Source organism: Syngnathus typhle, linkage group LG1 (genome assembly GCF_033458585.1).
Source record: "Syngnathus typhle isolate RoL2023-S1 ecotype Sweden linkage group LG1, RoL_Styp_1.0, whole genome shotgun sequence".
In the NCBI taxonomy this organism is placed as follows: Eukaryota; Metazoa; Chordata; class Actinopteri; order Syngnathiformes; family Syngnathidae; genus Syngnathus; species Syngnathus typhle.
Window position 1 is genome coordinate 15,090,699 of NC_083738.1, and position 11,505 is coordinate 15,102,203.

The window sequence follows — 11,505 nt, forward strand, 5'->3', positions numbered from 1 at the left end:
TCCATTCTGTGCAATGGACGATAAGACTATTAGTGGTGAGAAGCAAACATAATTACGTGTTGTTTGTCATACACGTACTATGTACTGTATATGTATCTATATCTTTCTTTCTGCGCAGATATCCTCCTGAAATGCCAAATAGAGGAAATTGCTAGTTTCTTGCAGCAGCCTGCACCACTCAAACCGTCTCTCCCCCTCTGCCTCCTGCAGCAGCCTGCACCACTCAAACCGTCTCTCCCCCTCTGCCTCCCCCTCTGCCTCCCCCTCTGCCTCCCCCTCTGCCTCCCCCTCTGCCTCCCCCTCTGCCTCCCCCTCTTCCTCTCGCTCTCTCTCTCTCGCTCTCAGCCCTTTGCACTGACCATTAGCCAAAAAGTAACAATTCTACTATTTGTTAACCGATTTGCCAAGGGTTCATTTTTCATTGGCCCATGCTTTGCTGCAAATGTTTGTTGCATTTGCATCTAACGCTAAAATGACTGTTTGAATGTTTTTCAAAACTACCATGTTTGCTAATGACCATGGTGTGACAAGATGCTTGAATCTGTACTACTACTACTACTAGTCCACATTTATCACTGCTAGTATTTTCATCTGGAAGACACTTGTTTAAAAGAAAACATTTTATTTGACTTTGGGTTGTGCAAAACAGTTAATTGGTGCTCATCTCAGCTCAGAATGTACTATTCTCATCTCAGATAAAACGCTACCCCGAACAAAATATAACATTGGCTTGCTAAAGATTTTTACATTATTTGTTGACAGCCCACCACCACAACAGCAAAAAAAAAAAAAATCCTGTGCAAGGTATAATTATGAATTGATGACTTTGGGTTTTTAGAACAAAAGCAAAACACATAATAACACAACAACACAGCTGTCACATTCAGTTTATCGCCCAAATTTTGAAAGTCACTTTGAGTCAATCCTCTAAATGTTATTTGGGGTTTGGCAACAGAGTTCCCTGACAGGTTGTGCCCCCGCTGCCTCGGTTGCTGTGCGGCCCCCCTTTGCTCTGCATGGCCAAAACACGCCAAAGCACAGTGCGCATGCCTGTGGAGCTGCTGAGTGTCGGGTGTGTGGGGGGTGTTTTGATTATTGTGTTGTGTGTGGGTTGGGAGAACTTGGCCCATAACTAATGAGAACATGTTTGCATCTTGCACTTGCTCGAATTATTGCCTTAAAATAAACCATCAAAACTGCTCTGATTAGGACTCATGGCAAGCGAGAAAAGACACTCTGTGTTGTCTGTGATTCTAATAGCAAATAAACATGTTTATTTCTTCTCAGTAAGATATTGCCATCAGCATTTCTATCAGGCCCATGACAAAAGTCTACAGTTCAAAGTGGATCAAATGTTAGAACTCCACATTTTGCAAAATTATTACATTCTTAGAATAGCCTTCCACAGTATAAAAATGATTAAGGGGTGAGAGCTAAAAAGCTATGCTTCTTCACACTCTTTTCCGAAAGTATTTCTCCCCACGTGTTTACTTTGCTTCCTCAATTTCATTTTTGTTTTATAAAAAACTATCTGAGAACAAACAGGAAGCTCCGTATTATTTGTGCATCTGAATATTCGGAATAAAATTGTCACTCAATCAATCAATTAGAAAATATTCCCAGTGGTCACATGGGCATAGGAGACACGTGGAAAAAAAAAAACCAATCACCCACTTCCTACTAAATTTGAATTGGCAAGAAATAACACCTAGTATGTCATCATAAGGTCATGAGTGAATTGCATTTATATTTTGTTACTCGTGGCGGGATATGTACACAACAATTCTGTATTGTAGCGTCTGAGCATGTCTCTAAGAGGTTAATATACGTACAAATCAATTGGTAACCTTTTACAGACATTAATGACCAATCCCCAAAGTTCTTCTGGCAACACTGTTTCCAAACCTTTGTTTCCCAACTGCCTCACCGAGTTCTGTTTTAAAAGAAAGATAACGCAGAGCATAATTTCGAGAGAGGGTTGTTTAACGGGTGGTTACGGGACTAGTTGGATGTTTTCCTTCTGACACTCTCCAGTGCGCCCACACAAAACGATGTTTTTGTCATGTGTGGGTGCTCACCGAGATGTCATCATGGAAACGCGCATGGCAGCTTTGGACGCAGCAGACACAATATCCAAGTCACCCGTGCGCCTCATGCGTGCAACTTGTTCGACCTTCACGCAGAGGACGGCCTCTGCAAATGTTTGCCTTCGACTGATTGAGATTTTGGCCGGGGGCCCACGCATGATCGCGGTGTAATATTGCGGTGTAATTAGTGTTTAAATTGTGTGGGAAAGAAAACACTTTGTTTAAAATCACCGTCATCACACCAGTCAATCACAAACATGCTGCTTCCATTAGGTAAAGCTCCAATTTCTCTGTAAGGCAAAACCACAGAGTTTAGTGAAATGGCAGAATAGAAACTTAACTGCGGTTAACACAGTTATACTTCTTTAAAGACACCTTCTGGGAATGTCAGTGGCTCTGGACATGACCCAGATTAATTTACCAGGCCTGTTTTCTTAGACAAATCCTAAACCAGAACTAGAAACTTGAGCTAGAGGGAGTAAACCTGAAAATCCTACATATTTTAAAAACGGATTGACTAAATAACTAACTGATCCTTTGATTTGTTCTCTGTCTGGAGCTAAGACAATCCGACTATGTCAGAATGGACTGAATTTCCACCACTGTCAAAGGTAATCAGGAAAAGGGGATAAATACCCTCAGGCACAATTTATCCTCCAAAGTAATTTCAGCATTTATGCGATTCACCTTCAAAATCTAATGCGGTACACGGGTAGAAAAAAAAAAGAGGAAATGAGCAAGCCCACGAGCAAAAAGAAAGTATAATATGGAATTCGTAAAGTCACATCTGCATCTCCTCTACCTCCGCCACTGCCTTGTATGCTTCACTTGTTCCAAAGCTGGGATTTAAGGTTAGAAATAAAAGACCTTCTAGGCTCGTTCATATATAAATTTCATTTCAATATGTCTTACAGAAAGGAGCCTCCGATTAATGACTATATAGCAAATTGTGTGCTCAGGGAAAAGCGGATTCGCTGGGAAGCTGAAGGAGCTTTGTCAGAGTTACGTTTCAGCAGGTAGCAGCAGGAATCGGACTGCCAACAGGTTTTGTTACTGTGCGAACCTAATGGTGGATGACTGAAGGTAGGGGAGGATGTCGGCCGTGAGACGAGATGCGATTTTCCACTTGTCCAAACTGTTTTTTGTGAAATCATGCGAGTCTGCTTGCATTTTGTCTGAGAAATCTATTGCAGCGAACTTATTGTGTGCAACTGAGGAGGAAAGCAGCAACTATTTTAATTTTTTTAAAGTTTAAACTTTTTTCGCACAATGCAATTCTTGGTAATTGTGTGAATTACTTCGAGGAGAGCATTAATGCACTCATGCCATTACAGTATGTCATTATTCCGGTTTTCACTATATAGAAGCAGACATTACCAATAGATTTAATGGGACAGATAAAGGATGTAGTCACACCTGTACTGTTTGATACACTTCAAATGGACCAGGGTTCACAGGTACACACAAATGATTCCTGGTACTGTCGAAACAACCGGACAGTGATCCACTTTTTTAAGAGGAATTGGTGCGCTTCCAAACACACTCTAGTCTGAACACAAACCACTACTGAACCAAACACAGGATACGAGCAGCTATTTGGGCTAACAAGCCACCGTAGCACGGTATTGTCCAGAGTGAGTGAGTGAGTGAGTGAGTGAGTGAGTGAGTGAGTGAGTGAGTGAGTGAGTGAGTGAGTGAGTGAGTGAGTGAGTGAGTGAGTGAGTGAGTGAGTGAGTGAGTGAGTGAGGGAGTGAGGGAGTGAGTGAGTGAGGCAGTGAGGCAGTGAGTGAGGCAGTGAGTGAGGCAGTGAGGCAGTGAGTGAGGCAGTGAGGCAGTGAGTGAGGCAGTGAGGCAGTGAGTGAGGCAGTGAGGCAGTGAGTGAGGCAGTGAGTGAGGCAGTGAGTGAGGCAGTGAGTGAGGCAGTGAGTGAGGCAGTGAGTGAGGCAGTGAGTGAGTGAGTGAGTGAGTGAGTGAGTGAGTGAGTGAGTGAGTGAGTGAGTGAGTGAGTGAGTGAGTGAGTGAGTGAGTGAGTGAGTGAGTGAGTGAGTGAGTGAGTGAGTGAGTGAGTGAGTGAGTGAGTGAGTGAGTGAGTGAGTGAGTGAGTGAGTGAGTGAGTGAGTGAGTGAGTGAGTGAGTGAGTGAGTGAGTGAGTGAGTGAGTGAGTGAGTGGGCACTCCAAAAACCCAAATACATGTCCACAAGCAGTTCAAAAATCAGTTATCCAAATTGTTGTTGACAGAAAGTAATTGTTGGCAGAAAACTGGTAGATTAAGATTCCCGAGCTGTGGTTAAGATTCCCATGGGTGCAAATTTACTTAATGTCTTGGAGTTAGATTGCAGTGATCCTCCTCAGAGACCAAATTTAGTTACAAATCTTTATCTGTATTCACAAAGGTCAAAATTTGATCCACTGTCAAGCATAATGCGAGTTCACTGAGCAACTGATTAACTCTTCACGTCTTAATTCTTTTTTGACTTTTTGCAAGGTTTTCTTTTTCAAAAAATAAAATAGGGAGAACGTGGAAAAGATTATTCACCGCAACGGTCAAGGGATTTAGTATGTAGCTAACAAAGTTCATGTTTTTAAATTACTCTTATAAGTGTTAACTACTTTTTGAAATTTAGTGTTTGCTTGGAACAGAATTAAATACGTTGTGATGTAGAAATGAATATTATCCTCAAGATGAACACTTCAAGGCAATGTCAATTTATCGTTACACTAACAAGAATATGATTGTCAATTAATGGCACAGTATGGATCATTAAAATCCATTCATACTTTAAAAAGACAAGCTGAAGCTGCCAACATTGTTGGCAGAAATAGCGGCTTATGTGTAGAATAAATGGATTGTTGGTAAGCACTTGACAACATCCAGATCACTTTTTTTTCTTGCAGCTGATCAGAATTCTTGGCTTGCCTCACTCTTCCCTCAAACCGGCTATTTAAGGATTACACCCCCTCTGAGCTATTGTACCAGTGCCACTGTGCTAATCAATCAAAGATCGCGCTTTGTGCGGTCTTGTGCGTGTGTCCCCTGTACCTTTATAAAGCACTCTTACGCGGGTGCTATTGGAATAATTATGAATCCCAAAAACATCAAGACTATTGCCAAATTGCCCTGAAAAAAATGAAACATGTTGTTCACTAAAATATGGCACTGCCCGCTATTTGAGGCATGCCAGCATGCAGGATTATTTGGAGCTTCCAGGGCGGTGGCAGCTGCACGCTTAGAGATACACATAGCTCAAACGGAGGAGCATCTTCTCCATTATGTTGCCATTCATGGAGACGAAGGGGGATGCGCGGGGTAGAGAGGATGTTATACCTACAAGCAATGAGAAATTCCTTTTGGCACCAAAGTAAATAACGTACTTAGAATTGAAACAGTTGAGCAGTTTTGACTTTTTGAAAGCTGGTATGTTTGTGGGATTTTTTTTTCATGGAATTAGACAAAAGTGATGACACACTCTTGGGATTTGAAATGGTCCAGGGAGGTGCACAAAATGGCTAATCAGATATCTCCTTTTGAGGAAAATGGTAAGAGCTAAGTATTTTTGGGTGAAAAGGTATTCTTGAGCATAGTGAGTCCTTTATTATCCAGTTATGTTATTCATTTAGATTAAAATACATGCCTTTTGAAAGGCAGTGATATTTAAATATGTACTCATATAGACCAGTAATTTCTTTTAGTCCTTTCTTTTTATACCTAAGTTATGATGAGAAATATTTATTAATAATATTAGTAGTAGTATTATCGTTATTATTATCATTATCATTTTAATATTTAATGATGATAATAATGACATGAATGATATTATCGCACCTATCATGTGAAATGTTTCCTGCATCATCTGAGTCAACATTCCTCAGTGTATGGAAATGCAGGTCTGAGTTACTGCCTGCAACATAAATCATACCTATTTCCCACACCTATAATATCTCTATGAGCAAGGGTGCTTGTAATAACAAGGAAACTCTAAATTTTTCAATCTCAAAGCGAAAGGCATAGCAGTAAAAAGAAAAGAAAGGAGGGTAGGATATAAACAAAGAGGATGGATGAAATGGCGCGCCTCTACCGTTAAAACAACGTGAGATGATTCATGTTGCAGTACATCAGAGGTTTTTCAAGCGAACTGTGAGAGCCGTGTCATTCCAAGTGAAATACTAGTATATGTTCACAACGTGAGGATATGGCAAAACCCACAAGGACATTTTTAACAGTTGACTGATGATAATCACAAAAGGGATATCAAAAAATTTTTGTTGCAGTCCATATCATAGTCATGTTTTCCCTCAGGACTGTGACCTATAGTATAATACAGCGGTCACCAACACGGTGCCCGCGGGCACCAGGTCGCCCGTGAGGACTGCATGAGTCGCCCGCAGGACTGTTCTAAAATGAGCTCAAATAGCGGCACTTGTCAGTGAGCTGCATCTATTTATTTTACAGTCAAACCTCGGTTTCCGAACGACCCGGTTCTCGAACAAATCGGAATTTGAACTAAAAATTCGAGAATTTGCTTTGGTTGTTGAACAGAATTCGGAGGTCGAACCTCGCGAGATGAGCCGGGAGGACCCGAGAAAACCAGACTGAGCGGCCCGGATGCCGACTGACTCGGTAGTTATTGTACGTATTTTCGTTACTTTGAGGATTGTATTAACCCCTAATCATGCCTCCAAACAAAACAAGTGGGAGCAATAAAACCATTCTAAAATACAAAGACACTCTTAAAGCAATGCGACAGTGAGCGCCCGGCACGCTGCGGTTGCGCGATCAGACCAAATTAAGCTCACTGCACTTAGGTCCACTTAAATTCTGGAAAGTACACCAGGACTTTAAAAATATTTTCTAAATTTCAGCGACGGCTCTGTCACAATAATGCGACCAGCGCGGTGCAGTTGCGCGGTGGGCGACGCACTACAAATTGCGCGTTCGGCGGTGCGCTGCAGTTGCGCAATCGGACAAAAATGCGGAAATGGAAAAATGCTTTAAAAAAGGTGTTTTTTTTGTCTTGCAACGGACTAAAAAATGTTCTATTATTTCTAATGGGAAAAATAGATTCGGAATTTGACCGATTCGCTTCTCGAATAGATTGTGGTCGAAAACCGAGGTTTGACTGTATTTTTGCTATTCTTGTTAAAATCACACTTACATGTGAACTGGAAATGACAATAACAACACATAGTGAAAGCTAAATTGAACAAATTGGCTATTTCAGAAGTGTGTGTCAAACTGGTAGCCCTTTGCCTTAATCAGTACCCAGGAAGTAGCTCTCGGTTTAAGAAAGGTTGGTGACCCCTGGTATAATCCATCCATCCATCCATCTTCTTCCGCTTATCCGGGGTCGGGTCGCGGGGGCAGCAGCTTCAGGAGGGACTCCCAGACTTCCCTCTCCCCAGCCACTTCATCTAGCTCATCCCGGGGGATCCCAAGGCGTTCCCAGGCCAGCTGAGAGACATAGTCTCTCCAGCGCGTCCTGGGTCGTCCCCGGGGTCTCCTCCCGGTGGGACATGCCCGGAACACCTCCCTAGGGAGGCGTCCAGGAGGCATCCTGATGAGATGCCCAAGCCACCTCATCTGGCTCCTCTCAACGTGGAGGAGTAGCGACTCTACTCCGAGTCTCTCCCGGATGACCGAACTTCTCACCCTATCTCTAAGGGAGAGCCCGGACATCCTGCGGAGAAAACTCATTTCGGCCGCTTGTATCCGGGATCTCGTTCTTTCGGTCACGACCCATAGCTCGTGACCATAGGTGAGGGTAGGAGCGTAAATCGACCGGTAAATTGAGAGCTTTGCCTTTTGGCTCAGCTCTCTCTTTACCACGACGGACCGGTACAGAGTCCGCATTACTGCCGACGCTGCACCGATCCGCCTGTCGATCTCGCGCTCCATCCTCCCCTCACTCGTGAACAAGACCCCAAGATACTTAAACTCCTCCACTTGGGGCAGGACCTCATCCCCGATCCGGAGAGGGCATTCCACCCTTTTCCGATCGAGGACCATGGACTCGGATTTGGAGGTGCTGACCCTCATCCCGACCGCTTCACACTCGGCTGCGAACCGCTCCAGTGAGAGCTGGAGATCACGGCCTGAAGAAGCCAACAGCACCACGTCGTCTGCAAAAAGCAGAGACGCGATGCTGAGGTCCCCAAACCGGACACCCTCAACACCTCGGCTGCGCCTAGAAATTCTGTCCATAAAAATTATAAACAGAATCGGTGACAAAGGGCAGCCTTGGCGGAGTCCAACCCTCACTGGAAACGAATCCGACTTACTCCCTGGTATAATACTTATCAAATACACAACAAAATGACAATGGGAAGACTTTAACTTTCAGGGGTTGCATGATCTCAACATTAGTCAAATTGAAGACAATTTGCAGTTTTTGTACAGATTGTGGGTACAAACCTCAAGTAAACAACTAGTAAATGACTTGTTTAGCTCTGCCAACAAACTGCTATTAGAAAAATGCAGTTACTTATTTACATTCAACCATCATGAATGCAGGAATGTATTGATGTTATGTTTTTTGTTCTAGTTTAGTTTTTTTAAGCATGACATATCAGTCAAAGCAAATGTTTTAAAAGGGGTCACCCCAATTCTGCCTTAATTGATGTGTTGCTGCAAAACATTGTTTTAGCCCTCACTTTGTTTCTTTGCCACATGCCTATCTCGTGGAAAACCACTCACAAAATTGTGTCAAGTGGGAAGAGCTCCAGTGTATCCAATCTGACATTTTATTTCCTGTCTTGCATAAATCATGTCGCATCCCCGATATATTTTAGTCGGTGTAGAGTGGCCAGTCGGTGATTCAGAAGACTGTATACGAAGGAACACTATGAGGTTATTTTGACGACAAACTGATGCAACTTAGCAAAGCAATGGCAATAGAAACTTGCCCAATGAAATCCTGATTTTGCTGAAGGGGACAGCTGTCCGATTTTTATTTCTCACAATGTGAGACTACATTTGACAGAAATTCAGCCAGGAGACCTTTTCCCATTTGCAACAGGAAGTTTCACTTTTCCGACAGTGTTAAAACCACAATGGCTCTAACCTAGTATGTATAGTCTAACCTAGTATGTATAGTCGAGTATTTGTCTCTGGCCCCCTGCCTGGGAGAGGCACTGATGAGAGGCTTAGTAGATTAGTCTCCCTTAATCGATGGATGGCTGGGTTCTGTAAGAAGCAGGGACTGTATTTCATAGATAACTGGCCTTCCTTCTGGGGCCGCCCCGACCTGCTGAGGAAGGACGGCCTTCACCCTAACCGTGAAGGCGCCTTCACTCTTTCTAGGAATATAGATTACTGTTTGAGCCACACATGACAGGTCACTTTAGAGCAGGCCGGGTCACAGGTGATTAGACCACCTGTCAGGATGGGTTTGGAGTCTGTTAAGATAAAGTTAACTAGCGCTAGGCTAGACTCCCAGCATGCACATAGCTCCTTGTGTAGACTAGAGCGTGATAGTTTGAATAGTGCGACAGTACACATAAACGCACTTTCTACTGGGGTAGTAGACAAATCCAATCATTCCACCCCGACCGGTTTTGCTGAGGAAACGGTGCCGGTTTCAGATAATTCTACACGTGTAACAAATATTTACTATCAGATTCCCACGGTCGTATCAGCCCACCGCGCTAACAAACATTTGAGAGGTGATGTCAGGCTTAGAGAACACAATCTTACTCGCATTTCGTATAAATATCCTTCGATAAATACGCACCCGGATCGACCAATTACACTTAAACTTGGTTTTATGAATATTAGATCGCTTCATACGAAAGCCATTCTCGTTAATGATCTCATCACAGAACATAATCTAAACGCTTTTGGTCTCTGCGAGACCTGGTTAAAACCTAATGAACTGATGCCGCTTAATGAGGCCTCGCCTCCAAATTTTGTGAGCTCGCATGTGGCGCGTCCTCGAAAAAAGGGTGGGGGTGTCGCCCTCATCTCGAATTCCGAGCTTAGTTTTAGGCCTCGTTCGATCAACGTATTTAAAACATTTGAGGTTCTCATTGTCCGATCCACCGCTTTACCGTCATTTTATCTTGTTGTTATTTACCGTCCACCCGGGGCTTACTCTGGCTTCCTGGATGAATTTTCAGAATTTGTGGCTGATCTCGTAACCAATGCGGATAATATAATTATCATGGGCGATTTCAACATCCACATGAATTTACCGTCAGAGCCACTTACTTCGGCGTTTCAGACTTTAACTGATACCTTTGGTTTTACGCAAGCTGTACAGGCAGCAACGCATAAGAATGGAAATACCATAGATCTGGTATTATCCCGAGGACTTGCAACCTCAAATATAGCAGTACTGCCATACACTACTGTTTTGTCTGATCATTACTTAATAAAGTTTGAAATTATAGTTCCTTGTCAAAGACAAGAGAGCAATCAGCATTATAGGAGCCGTCATTTCAACTCTATGACTGCAACTGCGCTATCTGAAATACTGTCGCCGGCAACCACTAATTTTCTCACATACGCCGACTCTATTGATAATCTTACGAATGAATTCAATGCGACATTGTTAAATGCCATTGACTCTGTGGCGCCGTTACGTCTGAAAACTCGCCGTAGAGTGCCTACTCCATGGTTCACAGATGAAACGCGTACGCTTAAGCAATTATGTAGAAAGCATGAGCGCAGATGGCGTCTAACCAAACTTGAGGTTTTCCATCAGGCATGGCAGGATAGCCTCCTGAAATATAAAGATGCGCTTATCTTAGCAAAAACTCGATATTTTTCGCAAGTTATTAATCTCAATAAAAACAATCCGAAACACCTATTTGATACAGTGGCAAAGCTGACTCTGCGCCAGCCGACCTCCGATAGTTCCTTCCACTCAGCTGACGAGTTCATGAAATTTTTTGCTCAAAAGATTGAATCCATTAGGGATGAGATCAAGAATAGCATTCCAATCGCTCGGTCGAGCACGCCGTTTACCAACGCTGATGATCATGCAACAACCCTCTCAACTTTTAAAAGCGTGTCTCTTGAAAGGCTTACACAAATTGTTAGTGCGGCTAAACAAACAACATGTTTACTCGACCCTCTTCCAGCCAAACTACTTAAAGAATTATTTCAAATTTTAGGACCGTCCGTCTTAAATATAATCAATCTGTCTGTCTCCTCTGGGATAGTGCCAACAGCCTTTAAAACCGCTATCATTAAACCGTTACTTAAGCGACCAAATCTTGACCCGGACTGTCTCAGTAATTATAGGCCAGTTTCAAACCTCCCATTCATAGCAAAACTTCTTGAAAAAGTAGTAGCGCAGCAGCTTATTGATTACATGGTCGCCAATAATCGATACGACACTTTTCAGTCTGGTTTTAGAGCTAATCATTCCACTGAGACAGCACTTGCGAAAGTGACTAATGATCTCCTCGTAGCTATGG